The sequence below is a fragment of the Eurypyga helias genome, unplaced genomic scaffold (genome assembly GCF_000690775.1).
Source record: "Eurypyga helias isolate BGI_N326 unplaced genomic scaffold, ASM69077v1 scaffold10392, whole genome shotgun sequence".
Classification (NCBI taxonomy): domain Eukaryota; kingdom Metazoa; phylum Chordata; class Aves; order Eurypygiformes; family Eurypygidae; genus Eurypyga; species Eurypyga helias.
The window spans coordinates 34,536-44,679 of NW_010237824.1; the positions used below are offsets into that span (position 1 = coordinate 34,536).

Genomic DNA, 10,144 nt, shown 5'->3' on the forward strand with positions numbered 1-10,144 from the left:
GTCAACACTAGGCCACACCGTAGCATAGGAGCTTTCTCAGTCCTCTCCAACTTCAGACAGTTTCCACAAACCTTTCCGTTGTTTTGATATGAGTTAGATTGATTTTTAGGTACCATTTTTATCTTTTAAAATGGGGTGAGACTTTAATTTTTCTTCAATCCCATAAGTTATTTTCACTTCAAACAGGTTAAGAAGTGGTTTTGCCTGGGAGGCCACACCGTAGCATAGGAGCTTTCTCAGTCCTCTCCAACTTCAGACAGTTTCCACAAACCTTTCCGTTGTTTTGATATGAGTTAGATTGATTTTTAGGTACCATTTTTATCTTTTAAAATGGGGTGAGACTTTAATTTTTCTTCAATCCCATAAGTTATTTTCACTTCAAACAGGTTAAGAAGTGGTTTTGCCTGGGCTTACTTCACGTTCAGCGTGTGATGTCATTTGATTCATGCTGATACCACTCATAATCCACTTTATCATGAAGTATCTGTCTTAGAAAATCATTCATTGAAATCAGTTTGCCCTTTTTGTGTTGCTACTAGAAAGTTAATTTAGCTTCTCTACCACTTAATATTATGGGGTTTAAGTTCTTACTTCCTATTGCACATGCTTGATAGTGAATAGTCGCTGATGTTCACAGGTTCAAGGATGTGGCTCATTTTTGCAAAAGGTACTTAAGCCGTAAGTCCCTACCAACCTAAATCATTCTATGATTCTATGACCATGGGATAAAGGTACAATTAATTGTGTAGTCACATTTGTGTGGAACATGGATATAATGTCATGAAATTGATGCTTATGAGAAAGAAAGGTGATTTTGTTATTTTTTTCAAGAGCCTGAGGTATTTATTTTTGTAGTGTGGAATGGTTTGGCCTTACATACAGCAGTTAAACGTACCTTTTACTGAAATACTGCATATTGTTTGTCTGGAATGCTCTCTAGAGATGCTGCTTTTTTTTTTTTCAGAAATGCAGTGCTGACTTCGTTTTCAAAAAAAGATACCATCTAAGTAAACTTTATTGGAATAATTCTGCTGGATAATAACTAACTTGGCCTTTGAAAAGCTACAGTTCTTTGCATGCATAAAGATAATTCGGTTTTAGGGGAAGGGTGGCTCTGTTATTTGCAAATGATTCCTCATTCAGGAAACAGCATGATGAAAAGCCTCAGAGCCAGGTAGTTTTCTCTTGCAAGGTGAAAGTAATAAATTGGTGAAAGGAAGGTATGGAGTATATACCATTTTTAGAATTAAGAGATGGAAAAAAACCCACTGAAATTCTGGAATTCCCATCAGTGGCACTTGACTAAACGGAGTAGAGATTATTTTCTGTACAGGAACAGCCTTAACAGATGAAGAAAAATAGGATGAAAGCACTACCAGAAAACCAATACATACTGGCTGCCTGAGCGTCTTTAAACAAAGTTAGCACAGCAACTGAACACTATACATTTGAGAATACCTCAGGCAAGCATAAAATCAATACTTTTGCACTAAGCTTGAATTTACATAAGTCTTATCTTGCAGGTGACTGACAGTTTCATTTCATATTATTTTGCTTATGTCTTCAAGAATACTGTTTTTCTAGAGCTTGATCATCTTTCTTGTTAAGACATATGAACATGTTGCCTCTAGCTTCATATGGATAATATTATTTATCATCTTTTATATTTAAACTGATTGTTATTTCCAGGTTACAGTAGAGATCTTTATCATCCCTATTTTATTAGAAAATAACTGAGGCTACAACTACAATGTAGTGTAAATATGTCGAAGTACTGCATTTCTGAGAGGAAAATGAGAAGTAGAATCAAATAGAGAAATAGAGTGTCTTTTTTGTGAAAAGACATTTAAAGGCTAGGAAAAACATTGAAAAACTACTATATCACTTCATTGGAGAAAAGCAAGCTGTCATGTAAGCAAGAGTAATCCCATATATGTTGTATTTTAGAGAAAGATTTGACTTGGACAGCGTTAGAACTTATGTTGCCTTTCTGTCCTTTAGCTTTTTTAATTCTTACGATTCAGCTTTGGCAAATTATGTAGTCTTCATTATGGAATACAGACGCTCAATTTGGCAACAAAACCACACAAAGCATTATTTCGATGTGGCTGAAGCCCTACTTCTTTCCTGAAAAGTGAACGCAAACAGGCATATTTGTAAACTAGAGAGGAGAATTTGAGATGTACCAATACCGAAAGACCTATGAGATAATAAGAAAAGTTGACAGTGGCATAGAGCAGCAAAATTCTTGGCTGCCATTTGACTGTGGAAGAAAAAGACAGCTCCACAGAATTCTCAGTGGGAATGGAAGGTAAGAGGGATGCATTTTGTTTCCTTCTGTTTTCAAAACTGATGTGATTACATAATTTTTTAATTTGAGCTCCAGAAAATTGGGTCAATTGAAGCTACTAAAAATGATCAAAAAAGGTTCCTCAGGATTTCTTTTTTAAACTAAGTAATAAATCAGAGACAGCAGAAGAGATTCAACTATCTGCAGATTTTAAAAGTATGTTGTAAAAGGTGCTGCAGGTAATTCCTTTTGATCTTAACAGGGGTGAGGTAGAGAGAAGTAAATGCAGAAGTTCACTTGTGGATTCAGAAGTCCACGTAAACCAGCGGCGCTCTGTTAGGTGGTGTCTGCCTGGCTGCCCCTGTGCCCCATTCCCACTGCCCCTGGAGCCAGGCTGGCATCTTCCCCTCTCTCTGAGCTTCACTGGCTCCACATGCCGTGGGATTGATTTCTGAGTTTGATAAAACATGTGAAAGAGAGTGCAAAACCTTTCACAGGGAGAAAATGCTCTGATTTTTTCTTGTTGTGCTACATATGTTTATGCCCTGAACTGTCTGCATTAAATTTCAATTCTGTTCCTGAAGGGGCCTGCCTAAAAGTGAGGAGTGCATGGTAAAGGTCCAGACAAAGGCAATTTTTACTGCTTTTACTCCTGCCTTGTATTTTAAAAAGTTAAATAAATTGCAGACTCTCTATCCCAGTTGCACAAAAAATTTGACAATTTTTTACAAATCTGTCAAATATTATGAGCAAGAAATACTATATTGCCAAAATTCCAAGTCTTAAAGCTAATATTTTAAGTTTTCAACCTAAAATTCTTCGTTTCTTTAATTTTTCCTACTACTGTAAATCCTAGGACAACCGCTTGTACGTCTTGTAGCCCTTTGAGGTAACATTAGAAAGGGAGCGAGGAAGGTTAGCTCACAGAAAACAGGATTTCTGCTAAATTAAAGAGTAAGCCATTAGTAGTGCTAAAGGAGAAGTGGTAAAAAATGAGTATGCCTGTTCATATCCTTCAGCCAAAGAGAAGTACTGGGAGGTGTTATAAATAGGAACATTGCTCATAGGCTTAGCTAGGGTTATGTTCACAGCACCAGCAGCCTGATGAAATTAAAAACATGTATTTTCTCATTGGGACATATATGAAGTTATAGCCCAGACAGCAATACTAAATATCACTAGGAGTTGCTCTTGCACATCCAGTAGACATACAATTGTAGTTCACTCCCAGAAATTGCCTTGTTTAGGTAGCACAGAGGTGAATTAAGTTGTAGAGAGTTGGTTAATGGCTTGCTACAGAAACCCATAAAAACATCATCTATGTTTTTGATAAATGAGAATTAGGAAAAGATGGTTCTACAGTACTGAGCAGCATTTTTCTCTCAATTATGACAGTAAAAAATTACCTCAGACTTGCTTTTTTCCCTCTGCGCATTGGTTTAACAATGATTTTACACAGTGTATTTATAGTTGTCCGTGGCTCTTACGGAGATGCCAGGTTTCAAGACTTTCAAATAGCGCATGGAAACATTTTGCTGGAAGCCATCTGCTTCTCAGTGGCGCTCACCAGTCGTGGGATAGGAAAAACCAGAATGGTAGGGGAAAGAAAAAGAGGAAGAAGCAAAAAGATATGCTTGCTTACTTTGTACTAATAAAAGCTCAATTGAAAGGCTTGATCAGAAGGTTCTAGATGAGAGCTAATGCCACTCCCAGTTTTAGGCATCGAAGACATTTTAAGAATTTAAATTTTAATAATGTAATTTTAAGAAATTTTGGCAGTCAGTCCTGGTGATAGAGGTTTTTGTCAGGTCTATCCATGTAGTCAGGCCACAGCATCTAACCGTCACTTCATTTTTGCTCATCGTTCCTTACAGAAAAGGGGGAGGGTGTTTGGGTACAGGTCTCCCCTTGACTCAAATACCCAGCACTCAAGCCCCAGTAAGGAGCTCTGGTCGTGATTCCCATTTCCGAAGTTGGATATGCACAGGTACAGAGATGGCAAAACCCAGGTGGGGGACCCTGAGTCTCGGCAGGCGATGCTCTGCTCGCAGCGAGCGGGGCGGGCCGACGGGACGTGCAACAGCGGTATCGACCGGGACGCTGTAAGGACGGCGGCGCTATGAATTCACTTGATAGGCTACTGGATTTTAGATGTAGCTGATGAAAAGGGGAGAAGACTAATGCAGGGTGTTTATCAGGTTAAGGGAGGAGGGCTCGCTCTGTCTGTGAACCCAGCAGTCGCTTAGCAACAAAATGATCAAGCGCAAGCCCGCGAGATCGACTGAATAATGTCAGCATGATTAGCACAGAGTAGACCCAGTGGCTGCCAAGGAGAAACGCCGACCCCCAGTGAAAACAGCATCCTTCCACCGTCAGCCCGCTGTACTAATAAGGAATAACGAACAGCAACTGCTGCTGCTCTCTACCAACAGCATACCAAAATGATTGATAGCTCTGCCGTCGGAAGAAACAATTTCTGTTTCAAGCAGTGCTCCTGTTTCTCTGGCTGTGTTTGCACAATGTCCCCATGGCTTCTGCGGCAGATTGGGCGTCACTCCTGGTAGTGGGAAATGCTTATTATAAACGTGGGAGTTACGGAGGATGCTTAACCATGCAGGATCAAGTCCTCTAGGAAAAATAACCTGTACTGTGGTGGCATAGCAAGTTTTGAAAGTGAAAATGCCTATGGCCAGGGTTTTTTTTCCATCTCTGAATTCATTTATTTTTTTGAGTGTCTGGGAAAGTTCCTATTTTTTTCCCAAACAGGTAAGGCAGAACTGAACCGAGTAGTGAGTCCTGCATAGGGACCGATCCTGCGTTTGGTGTCTTGTAAAGGATGTCTGGATTTCACAGATGATGAAATATGTATCTTGTGGGGTTACTCTCCAGCCTTTATTTCTCAGTTTACTGCTGTCCCATTAGATTCATTTCATTTTGCTAACTGTTTGTCAGCCGATTTCACAGGATTGCATGCTTTGTCAGAAATTTCTGCAGTGTTTCAGTCATTCCACTTTGTCATTTTTATTTGCTCTCATGACTGCTGTTGTCAGAAGAGGGTCATGCTGAAGTGCCATGAAGTAAGTGACCACCATAAAGCATAGAGTAATGTGTTGTACATTCTGCTTCTTTTTAATGCTCGCTCATTGTTACAGCATTTTATTCGTTTTGGTGTTGACTTTGTTAGAAAGTGGAGTGTGGATTAGATCATCCTAATCCAGAAATGGTAGCCATTCTAAAACCAGAAATAGGATCTCTTCCTAAAATGAAATAAAAGCCACTTTCCTCAGAGAAGTATTCAGCAAATGTTTTTGTAACAGGAGCACATAAAACCAGGTTCATGAACTTAGGTCTGAGCACCTAAATAAGAGGCTTTTTTATTTTTTCCAAATATGCCCAAATTCTGCCGGGGCTTTGGAGGTGGGTGGAGGGGTGGGAAGGGATGATTAGTGCCTGTTTATGTACCTATGTGAGGTTCAAAGTAAAGGCAAACTAGCCCTCAAAATAATCAAGATCTGCTGCAGTCGTCCCTGTGGAGTCTTTCATCCTTGGAATCTGTGGGATTTCCCCCTTTCACCTTCCAGCTTCCCTTGACCCTTTTCCCTGCAGCTCTCCAAGGAGAGAGGGCGGAGGCCAACTTCTGGTCCTCTGCCCCTCAGCAGCGTCATTCCTGACAGTTTCCAGGCATTTGTGCCATTCGCATGGCAACTGTTGTGCTTGAGCAGACTCCCACAGGCCTTAATGATCATTCTTCACTCCAGCTGAACAGTGTTACTTGCAACAGACTCGAACCATTTCTCAATTCTGCTCACTAAAATAACACTGTTATAAGGAGCTCTGTATCCTGCCAGTCAGCACGTCAACCCTTGTTCTTAATCTTCCCCCAAAACAGACAATTATTGGCTTACTTTCCTACCATGCAATTTTCCTTTGACAATCCAAAAATAAAGTAAAAATGTTATGAGATGAAGGCAAAGTTTTGGGGTTGTGTGTTCTGAAAATTTAGTAAGTTCATTTCTTGCAATACCTCTGTGCAGGGACTCATTTCACTTATTGGTTCTGTTGGTTGTTTGGGTGTTTCTCTCTGACACAATGGGAGACTTGTCCAAAACAGCAAGTCTTTTGTCAAGTTGCAGGAAAAAAAATGCTCCCATGAGAGCATAATTGTTTTCTGAATTTTTACATGGGAGGCTCCTAGGAACTGTTGTAGCATACTGTCTTTGATTCATTCATTTTGAATATTAAATTAATAGTAAATTTGAACCCTACACGTCTACTTTAAAATTTAGAATTTCTTGCCTGCAAGCTCTGCTGATGGGTTTTATACTTGGAGGCCACAGCATTGTGTCACAGGAGTTACATATTGTGATTTTCATGTGAGGCAACATAATGGGCGTCGCAGTCAGTGCAGTCCTACAGCAGCAAAGGTTTATAAATTGCTACCATATGCTGAGTCTAATAGAGCAAATTTTATTCAAAATAATTATCAGATTTTTCACCTTTTTAAGATGAAATTTGGGTCTAGTCAGGTTTAATACGGTTTTAATATGTTTAGTACAACAGATGATCAAATAAGGCATAAGAAATTGCTGTTATTAAAAATCTGGAAAACCCACAACACAACAGCTGGAATGAGCTTGCTCTTTATTGAGCAGGATACCGATCAACCATAAAATGCAAGAGAGGTGATGTTTTCAAGGCTGTGTGTGCATCACAGGTTGCATTGGCGATGTCATACATTACAATTTAGGATGCATAGGAGTTACAGAAATATGGGTATTGGATTACAGTAGTCTCTATAACAGCAGTCTCTATAACACACTAGAGTTGATATGGCAGTAGAAGAAGGGAAAAAATGAAACTTGGCATTAAAGACTTTGAACTGAACGCTTGGGCGTGCAATGGTGGGCTTCAGCAGACCTGCATGACCTTCACGAGGGCTGTGTCTGTGCCGTGGAAGCTGCGGAACTGGTAGCAGAGCCGGCTGAAGCACAGCAGCTGGGGAACTGAGCCCAAACTCAGGCTCGCAGGTTGCTGATATGACCTCAGGTTGCTGTGGTTAAATCTTAGCCTCAACAGGAGAGCTGCTGCCGCGGTGGGGACGTGCACCAGGTCCCAGGCTTCTTCCCCAGTGTGAAGTTGAACCAGTAACTTTCTCGAAGAAGGTGCGTTGCTGTAGGATTAAGCCTGTTAACTTTAACCAGAAGTGCTCTGAGCTTTCTCCTGAAAGGGTTAATATCTATAAAAGCTTGAGTACTGATGTAGCTTGAAACTGAGCTGGTAGTGAAACTTCAAACCTCCTAAAAAAATTTATTGTTGTTCCAGAGATGTATTTTAATAGTCAGTAGTCCTGAACCTTGAAAAAAGCAAGATACCCACAGATCTTGCAGTGTTGCTTGTAGCCATCTGAAGCCATTACTTTGATCCAGGCTGACAGAAAGCAAAGTACAATGTTGCCTGTGTTGCTTTCCTCACCCAGTGTTACTGCCCGTGGGTCTGAGAAGCTTAGGTAACACTAGTCTAAGGAATACTTAATATGAGCGCAGAGTTTTCTTTTAGGGATTTTGTTTTACTGGCTTAATATGCCATCATTAAAGGAAGAGTGGCAATGATTTCCTGAACAAGGATGGGCAGGAGTCCACAAAAGGAACGATGCAGAGAAGATGCAGCAAAAGTGAGTTACAGAGCAGGTGAACACTGAGCCTGGAGCTGTCAGTCAAGTAACAGCAGCGATCTTTCAACATCTAACAGCAGATAGGTTTTCATCATGCTTTTGATATTGCCACTGTGAGTGTGAACACAAAACCATAATTTCTACGGTTCGCAATACAGGAAAGTAAGTAAAAGGGTAATTGCAGGTAAAGAGATAGGGAGACATTTATACAAAACTCATCCTGCTCTTCCCTCAGTCACTAGAACAGCATTATTCCAACCTTTTTCTAAGCAGGATTTTGTTGATTTAAAATTATCATGCCTTATTAAAGAGTGTGAGACTCCTAATGCTAGGTTAAAGTCGGTGGAAATAACTTGCTCCCGTTGGTTAGTAGAATTTAATTCTTGCCATAGACTTTTTATTTGTAAGAATGCTCAGTTCCAGTCCTGGAAGACAATGTGAACCATTAAGTTCCAAAACGAATTGCAGGAAACACTCAAAACCTTGCCAAGTGTTTCCTTTCTTTGTTAAATTACAAAGACATAAGTGCTAAAAGTGTTGTTCCTGCCGTGTTTAAGTGAAGTACCCATCTTCCAAGTCTCAGAAAGGTCCCCCTGTTCCCAGTGAAATACATGGAACAATTTGTGGGAAATCAGTGGGATTGCTCATTTGAATAACATGTACATTCCCCAAAAGGTTATTCTTAGTGCTTTCCTAATAACACGGTATCGGAGCTTTCTCTGAATGAGACTCGCTGTGGTATGAGCGCGCTGGGCATCTCGGTGCAGCGGTGCTGTAAGTTACCTGATGTCTGGGGTTGCCGCATGCCAAAGCCCCCGGACGTGACGCGGGGAGTGTGCAGCTGACAGGGCTCACAACAGCCAGCAGCAGACGGAGCAGACGCTGAGGAAGGTCTCCATTTCAGCACGACCAGGCCCGCAGTGAGGCACAGCGGAGAGAAAGGCTCGTATGTGGGGAAAGAGGATAGCCTGTTATCGCTGCCTCAGGCTAGCTGCATGTATTCCCTCATTTTGGTCATGGATGAGTACTCCCCAGGGGGAGCGGGTTAGGGTAGATAAGGGAATGTTGGTACCACCATCTTTTTATTTAAAATATTATCCACTATTCTTTTCAGGATGAGTGTCACCAAGTCAAGTGACTCCCCTCCGTGGGTGTTCACAACTGCATTGCTCCGGGGAGCAGATCCGGTGGGACAGGATAGCCCTATGGGCTGCATCCTCCTTCCCAGCAGACGCAGTGCTCTGCAGGAAGGAGCAAAGCCATCACCATCACCGAGGGCAGAGGAGAGGGAGATTGCCTCTCATTCGTAAAGCAGAGTTAGTGGTGAGGGACGTACCTCGGAGAGGACAGATGTGGGGTTTGACCCCTGCTGTGCGGATCACTTTTGGTACTTCATTCGGTGGCAATTAAAATCTTGAAGCAGTGACTTAGGAAGAGATGGCAGTTTCTTCCGTAGCAGCACTTGAAATCTGGGGGCTCCAGAACCACACTCTTTGGCTCTGGAAGATCTTTTCTGCACAGGGATCTTGCTGCAGTATTAATGACAGCGTTTGTGTTGGACGTCACGCACCCAAGTCGTCTTCAGTTCTGCCCAGGCATGACGGGTCACTCCTGGGGGCAACCTGGCATCAGATGCAGAGGGCTCGAGTCAGGGTCTGAGCTAGATTTCTAATTACAGCATCCTCCACATCGTCCTCTGGACTCCATAGCATCGCTTCAAGGATAAACAAATCCTTCCTTTGGACTGGAAGTGCCTGAAATTAGTTGTCTTTTACTTTTCCTAGTTGGCAGGGTATTTGAAAAGTAAAAAACTCTGGAGCTTCAGGCACCCAGGGGTTCAGTGGAAGATCCTGAAGTACGCATGCTGACTGGCAGAGATTTCTCATGAGAAGTGAGGGCTGTGGAGTTTAACTCCGTTTTATGACATGAGCAGACCTGAACCTGGATCTTCTGCTTCTAAATTTGTTCTATAGCCAATAGACAAAAGCAGATTCATCTGCTCCTTCACCCACCCTGTCAGCCTCAGTGTTAGAGCCAGCCTCTCAGCAAGCTTCATGCCGGCTTGGTTTGTAATCTGAAATTTCCTTGAGGCAAGAGATAGATGCCGGTGACTTGATCACAAGTGCATCTCCTCTGGGCATGCACAGTAGCAAGCATTTTGCCTCTGTTTTTGTAGGGCAACT

At 41.7% G+C, this 10,144-nt stretch overlaps 1 protein-coding gene across 1 annotated transcript in view; it reads left to right on the forward strand.

Moving 5' to 3' along the window:
* SHANK2 (SH3 and multiple ankyrin repeat domains 2) overlaps window positions 1-10,144 on the forward strand; it is a gene marked incomplete at its 5' end in the record, with an annotated part of 40,646 nt that overhangs the window by 29,015 nt on the left and 1,487 nt on the right. The window lies entirely within an intron of this gene.